General features: G+C 35.1%; 1 pseudogene; it reads right to left on the reverse strand.

Moving 5' to 3' along the window:
- Positions 1 to 5606: 5606 nt before the first annotated feature.
- LOC138145649 (small ribosomal subunit protein uS2-like) lies at positions 5607 to 6806 on the reverse strand (annotated as a pseudogene).
- Positions 6807 to 7616: the final 810 nt, after the last annotated feature.

The following is a 7616-nucleotide window of genomic DNA, read 5'->3' on the forward strand; positions in this document are numbered from 1 at the left end:
GAGCATAGACCAGTGAGGTCTGCCAACAAAGAACAGGACCCAGAATACCAGGAGCATGCCTTGGGCACAATTGAATTAGCAGTCACAGTGGCTGCTTCCAGAACTCTTAGTCCACTGATGGTAAGGGGGTTGAATAAATGGTCAAGAGATTACAAGGGTGTTTTGTCAGCACTGGGGTTAGGGATTTTTTTTTATTATTTGTTTATACTGAGATCTGGGTTGCAGACCCAAGTGGAAGCCTCAGGGTGAGAGCTTGTGGCCACAGTGGAGACAAACTCTCATCACAGTTCCAGGGCAAAAAAAAGAGTGCTTATGGTCACTCAGAGACCAGAAGACCAGCCAGGAAAGTAGTAAGCATACATCTCCCCCATATCATAACACTTTGGAAGAACGGGAAACTTACAGATCCCTAGGAGCATTTCTTAAAAACACTGCACATAACCACATAAGGGTGGAGCAGTGTGCCCTCCACCCTGGAAGCAGATTTTAGCAGAGTTAAAAGTAAAGAAATAGCCTGGAAAAATGGATAAACGATGAGAAAAATTCTGGCTATAGAAAGTAAAAGGTAAAATGGTGATAAGGAAGATCAAAATACACACACTTAGAAGAAAACAAAGGCAAAATTCCTATATTCAAAACTCAAAGAAAAAATTAATTTGTCTCATGACATGGAAGAGGCCAAAAAGCATTTAAAAAATCAGGTAAGAAAGCTAGAGGAAAAATTGGGAAGAGAATGAGAGTATGCAAGCAAATCATGAAAAAAAAAGTTAACAGTTTGCTTTGCAGAAAAATACTGATGAAAATAACACTTTGCACAACAGATTAGACCAAATGTTGAAAGAATGACAAATATCCAATGAGGAGAAGAATGCCTTGAAAAGCAGATTTGGCCAAATGGAAAAAGAGGCACAAAAACTGACTGAAGAAAAGAATTTAAAAAGTAGAACTGGCCAAATGTTAAATGAGGTACAAATTCTCACTGAAGAAAATATTCCCTTAAAATTATTATTGAGCAAGGGAACATGAGACAACAATAAACAATTTTATGAGACATCAATAAACAATTAAAAATGAAAAATAGAAGGTAGTGTGAGATATCATTGGAAAAAACAGCTGAGCTGGAAAATAGACCCAGGAGAGATAACTTAAAAATTATTGGACTCCCTGAAAGCTATGACCTAAAAAGAATCTAGACATAAACTTTCAAGAAATTATCAAAGAAAACTACCTTCACATTCTAGAACCAGAGAGTAAAATAGAAATCAAAAGAATGCATAGATAACCTCTTGAAAGAGATTCCCAAATGAAAACTCTGGGGAATATCATAATTTAATTTCAGAGCTCTCAGATCAATGAGAAAATATTAAAAGCAACCAGAAAGAAATAATTCAAGTATTGCAGAGTCACAGTCTGATTAACACAAAACTGAGCAGTTTCTACATTAAAGGATTGAGTATCTTGAAATATAATATTCTGGATGGCAATGGAGCTAGAATTACAGCCAAGAATCACCTGTCCATCAAGTATAATCCTTCTGGGTAAAACATAAATATTTGATAAAATAGAGGACTTTCAAGCATTCTTGATGAAAAGACCAGAGCTGAATAGAAATTTAACTTTCAAATATAAGACTCAAGAGAGACATAAAAAGTAAACTGAAAAGGGAAATCATAAGAGACTTACTAAGGTTAAACTGTTTACATTTCCTACATGAGAAGATGATACTTGTAACTCATAACTCATAATGCTTTTCTCATTGTTAGGGCAGTTTAAGGGACTATATATATGGACACAGGGCACAGGTGTTGAATTAAATATGATGCCATGATGTCTAAAAAATAAAATTAAGGTGTCAGAAAGAGGGATGTACTGGGAGAAAGGGAAATGGAAAGGTAGAATGGAGTAAATTATCTCACATAAAGGAGGCAAGAAAGAGCTTTGACAGCTGAGGAGATGATAGGGGAAGTGGTGGGGATTGATTGATTCTTACTCTCATCAGGATTGACTCAAAGAGTGAAAAACCTACTCACCCAACTGGGTATAAAATTGTATCTTACCATATAAGAAAGTAGGAGTAAAAGGAGATAATATAAGGGAGGGGGGTCATAGAAGGGAAGGCAGATTGGGGGAGAGGGTAGTCAAAACCCAAACATTTTTGGGAAGGACAGGGTGAAAGGAAAGACAAAGTAATATAAATGGGAGTGGGATGAAATGAAGGGAAATATCATTATCTATAGTAACTGTGAAAAAATTTTGAAGTAAGTTTCTCTGATAAAGGTCTCACTTCTCAAACATATGCAGAACTGAGTCAAATTTTAAAGAGACATTCCCCAATTGAGAAATAGCCAAGGTATTAAGTTTTTTTTTATATGCAATAAACAAAATTATGTATAACCATGTTTTTTAATGCACTAAATCACAACAGATTGGAGAAACCCAAAGTAAAACAATTCTGAGGTATTACATCACACCTATTAGATTGGGTAATAGGACAAAACAGGAAAATAAGAAATATTGGAAGGATGTCGGAAAATTGAGGTACTAATGCATTGTTGGTAGAGTTGTGAATTGAGTCAACCATTCTGTAGGGTGATTTGGAACCATGCCCAAAGGGCTATAAAATCAAGCATACCTTTTGACCCAGCAATGCCACTATTAGGTCTGTACCTCAAAAGACATAAGAAAAAAGAAAAAGGACCTATATGTACAAAAATATTTTTAGCAACTCTTTATGTGGTGGCAAAGACTGGGAAATTGAGAGGACACCTATTAATTGGGGAATGGCTGAACAAACTGTGGTATATAATTGTGAAGAAGTACTATTGTAATATAAGAAATGATCAACAGGGTGCTCTAAGAAAAACTTGGAAAGATGTAAATAGACTGATGAAAAGTGAATAATTAGAATCAGGAGAACATTGTACACAGTAACAGCAATATTATATAAGTTGATCAACTAAATGACTTAGCTATCCTCAACAATACAATAATCAAAGACAATTCTGAAAGACTTATGATGAAAAAAATGCTATCTTTTGCCAGAGAAAGAACTAATATAGTCTGAATACAAATCGAAGCATATTTTCATTTTTCCTTTTTTTTATGGGGTTTTTATTTGATCTATGGTTTATTGTACAATATGATTAATATGGAAATATGTTTTGCATGTCCACACACAAAGCCTATATCAAATTGCTTGTCTTCTTGATGAGGGAGGTGGGGAAAGAGGGAAAAAAATTCTAAAACAAAATTATAATGAAAAATTTTTTAAAATTACTTTTACATGTTATTGGAAAAAATAAAATACTGACTACATAATTAAAGTGAAAAAAATTAAGGTTGAACATCAGTAACTTATGGACATTTTACAATAATGTCAAAATCACAAAGAGAAAAAATTATTTTTTGACACTAGGGAAACTACAACCTTAACTGGAATTTCAACTTTTCTCCTCCATATAGAATTGACAGAAAATGATCATTTTAATACAACTTTGTTGAATTAAATTGAAAATTAATTAATTAATTACTGAATAAGTGGTAGAAAAAAATCTCTTCCAAAGGTATGCTCTTAGAGGGAGGAGATAGAGGAATTTTACTTCAATATGACTTTACATCTCTGAAATCAGAAAAGACATCTTAAGGATGGAGTTATTGAAAAGTTTAAAGCCAAACAGCAGTAACATTATCAGGGTTATTGCTTTAAGCATCAAGAATTTCAGCTTTTCTATTAGAAAGATAAAGTCATCAGTTTAAGAGCTTTTCATCCCTAGAAAGCAATTTGCTCACTCCTTCTACCTGAGGCAGAATAAGAATTGAAACTATTTCTAGTGGTCTTTTAGAATTATTAGGATGCAAGCTGGAGGTACATGCTTTTCTAACAAATTGTAACTGAAAGGAAATAATAATTCATCTTAAACAACTCTGTATTATTACACAATTCACTTCTTAGTAACATTCTTACAAGAGTTCATGGCTGTGAAATATGTGTCATTATTTACACTAAATCTTTGGGTCAGAGAATACAAATATTACCTGAATACAAAGTCCCTTTCCCAGGTCACATAAATGAATGTCTCTGAAATCAGGGAACACTTAGGTTAAGTCTTTTTTCCCCCCTGGGGCACACATTCATGTCAATATGTGAGTATGTATTTCAACAAGTGTGCATACTTTCTAAGCCCTCAAAATGTTATCTTGTCTTGTCTGGGTAAACAACTCTTTCTAGAGCTATATTCTAGAATGTTTCAATCAACAGGACTCCCTAGTAAATCAGTATTATTATTGATATATTTGACAAAACAATTTGTTTAAAAAATAAACTACTACTAGTCTCCAAGTGTAGAAACAACAACAAAAACAGTAATCCATTGGAGATAAAATGAAAGTTATATCCATGGAGTGATATTTTTTATAGCACAAGAGATCTTTAGGTAGAATGTGAAATATATGATATACCACAAATTCCTATTTACCCAGAATGATTAGGAAATAGGGTATTGTGGTTTTGTGACTCCTTTGATATTCTGGGCCATGTCTTACACAAGTCAGTCTAGTGATTAAGGTTCTTGAATTAAAATTCAATGAGGCACTTATGGACCATAAAGTGCAATAAAAACAACTTTACTGGTGGCAAAGGATAGAGTTCCTAAGGTTAAAATGATAATAATTCAGAAAAAAAATGGTTACCCCTCTCTACCTTCATTCACCAGAAAAACTAGACATATATAAGTTCAAGAAGGGACACCCTATAAAGAAAGACCTTGCTAAACTCTTTAATGTTGATTTGCCATTGGCTCAGTCTTTTATGTTTCATATGTCAAAGGAGTTCATATTCATGAAAATCTCAAGAATACCCTCCAAACTTTCTTAAAGGGAAATCAGAATAAGCTACACATACAGGTACCACTTTTCCTATATCAGGTTAACTGAAAGTTTTCATATGTACTATAGAATTAAATCTACTTTGTAAACAAAATTCGACATAACATGACAATAATATATAATAGATAGTCCCTTAAAAACCAACATGAATATCAACTTTTATTTTCTTGTTATTTTTCTTTTTTATCATTAAAAAAGAATGACAGGATATATAGCAAACAAACAAAATATGAATTTTAAATTATTCTTCCTGGTTGATTGTTTATAAAGATATCAAGATTCTGACTAATACTTCAGTCATTTCAGTCATATACAACTTCTCGTGACCACTTCTTGGCAGCTGGAGTCATTTGCCATTTCATCCTCCATTTAATTTTACAAATGAGGAACTGAGGCAAACAGCATTAAGTGACTTGCCCAGGGTCATGCAGCTAGTAAGTATCTGAGGCTGGATTTGAATTTATGAGGATGTCTGCCTGATTCCAACTCCAGCACACTATCCACTATGCCAGAAAATTTCTCATTAATACCAAGGATAAAAAAATATGAAAAGAACTATATTTAAAGCTTAGTTGAGATAAAATGCTGAATCATTGTCTTTAATCTAGCATATAATACAATTCATCTTGTGATCACTTGATATTCTTTTTTGTTGTTGTTAAGAAACCAATGTTTATTTTCAATCATTTTCCCAACACTATTAGAGCATCTGGGTTTTAAGACCACTCTGTGGTAGTTCCTACCCACTCAGTGGCCTGAGCAGTAGGAGGTGAAGACAAGTCCTCAGTAGCTGGCTGAGCGCTCCAATCTTCTGTGGGGAACTGCTGAATGGGCACAGATGACACCTGTACTCCCTCAGACCAATCATCTACCTCTTATTGAGTAGCAGTGAATTCTGGGGCGGATGCAGTCCATTCACCCTGAAACTCCTCCTTTGTCACTGTCTTCTCAGCTGCAGCCTGCTTTTCCTTTTCAATCTCCTCTGGATCCCTGTAGAAGTAAAGATCAGGCATAAACTTCCAGGGGTGTTCCCAGGAGATGATAGCACGCATCCGCAGGACTTCACGGGCCAGCATCCACCACATCAGACCCACCGACTGAGCTCCCTTGTTGTTACATGGAATGGCAATGTCCACATAGCGAAGTGGGGAGTCTGTGTTGCACAGGGCAATGGTTGGGAGGTTAACATACGGTGCTTCAGTCAGAGGCGGGTGATCTGTCTGCCTGAGGATCAGTGACCACCAGAAGGCGAGGCTCCCTGTAAGCTGCCTGGATCTGGTTAGTGAAGGTGCCCGGTGTGAAATGTCCAGCAATAGGTGCGGCGCCAGTGGCAGCAGCAAATTTCAGAACAGCTGGCTGGCCAGTGTTCCTGGATGAGATGACACTAACATCGGCTGGGTTTTCAATAGCAACAATGACACGAGCTGCCAACAGAAGGTTTTTTGTTTTTTGTTTTTTTTTTCCCAAGTTCTCTTCAAATTAATGATGTAGATGCCGTCACTCTTTCTTTTGTAGATATACTGTTCCATCTGGAAGTCCAGACTGGTGCCGCCCAAATGTGTTGCTGCAGCCAGGAACTTGAGGACATCCTCCTCCTTCATCTGCAGGACATCTAGGGCTCCGGACATCGTGAAAGTTTCCCTTTAAAATTACGGTGGAAACCGAGAACAACGCCATATGGAACCCTGTTCGGGGAAGCGCGGAAAAGGATCACTTGATATTCTTGATATGATCTGTCCCTGAAGTTTCTATTTTACAACAGAATTTTACTTTCCATGTATATTTTAATTGATCTGGTAAGCAATGGTCTGGTTTAATCATTTTGGATGCTTCTTAACCTTTAGTCAAAGAAATTAGGTATTTTTCCCCTACAAATCCTGAAAATACACATTTTGATACTAAGAATGAACCACTAATCAAACATATCCCTGGGCAAATAAATTAAATGGCATTATCACTATTGATATTGTTAAAATATACTAATAAAGATTTTTTAAATGAAATGTTAATATTGGCATGCAGGAAAGATTATTACAAATGATAAATATGAATATATAATCCCTAATCTAAAGGATTTTATGTTCACTAAAGAAGAAAGCTAGACCATGAACCTTTTTTTTCTAAATAAATCAGTTCCTGTAGGAGATAGAATATTAAACATTATTAAATAGCTAATACTGAACTGAATTAATAACTCACCCATTTGATGCTATGCAGTCTTACCTTTTTTTAATGATAAACTCAATCTCTCATAATGTCAAAATCTAAAAGAATCTGAAGATCAGAGATCTGAACAGCTAGTCCAAACACTTTATTTCACCAAAGGTGACTCGTCCAAGGTTCTATGGCGAATTATTATAATTGAAACCAGAAACTAATCTGCTCAGTGAAGTATTTCAATCTCACCAGCTTTTCTATAGCATGCCTTCTCTTTACACACATTTGTATTAACACTTGTGTGACTATGGACAAATCACTTTCCTTTCTAAACGGGAAATTTTTTTGCTTCCTTAGAAAGAGTTCCCAAACTGTAGAAATCCAGATTAGTTGAAATTTCAATTTATATGAAGCACTCAGATAGCCAATATGCATTTACTAGACTATTATAATGTGTCAAACTCTGTTCAAATGCCTAGGGTTACCAATATAAAAATGCTACTAACATCATAAGGTTTACAGTCCAATTTTCTTAAAACCACAGTGTAAAGTAGGTAATGTATTATTATCCCCAT

Source organism: Petaurus breviceps, unplaced genomic scaffold (assembly GCF_028583685.1).
Source record: "Petaurus breviceps papuanus isolate PSGF00001 unplaced genomic scaffold, PetGlider_PUasm1.0 90743, whole genome shotgun sequence".
NCBI lineage: Eukaryota > Metazoa > Chordata > Mammalia > Diprotodontia > Petauridae > Petaurus > Petaurus breviceps.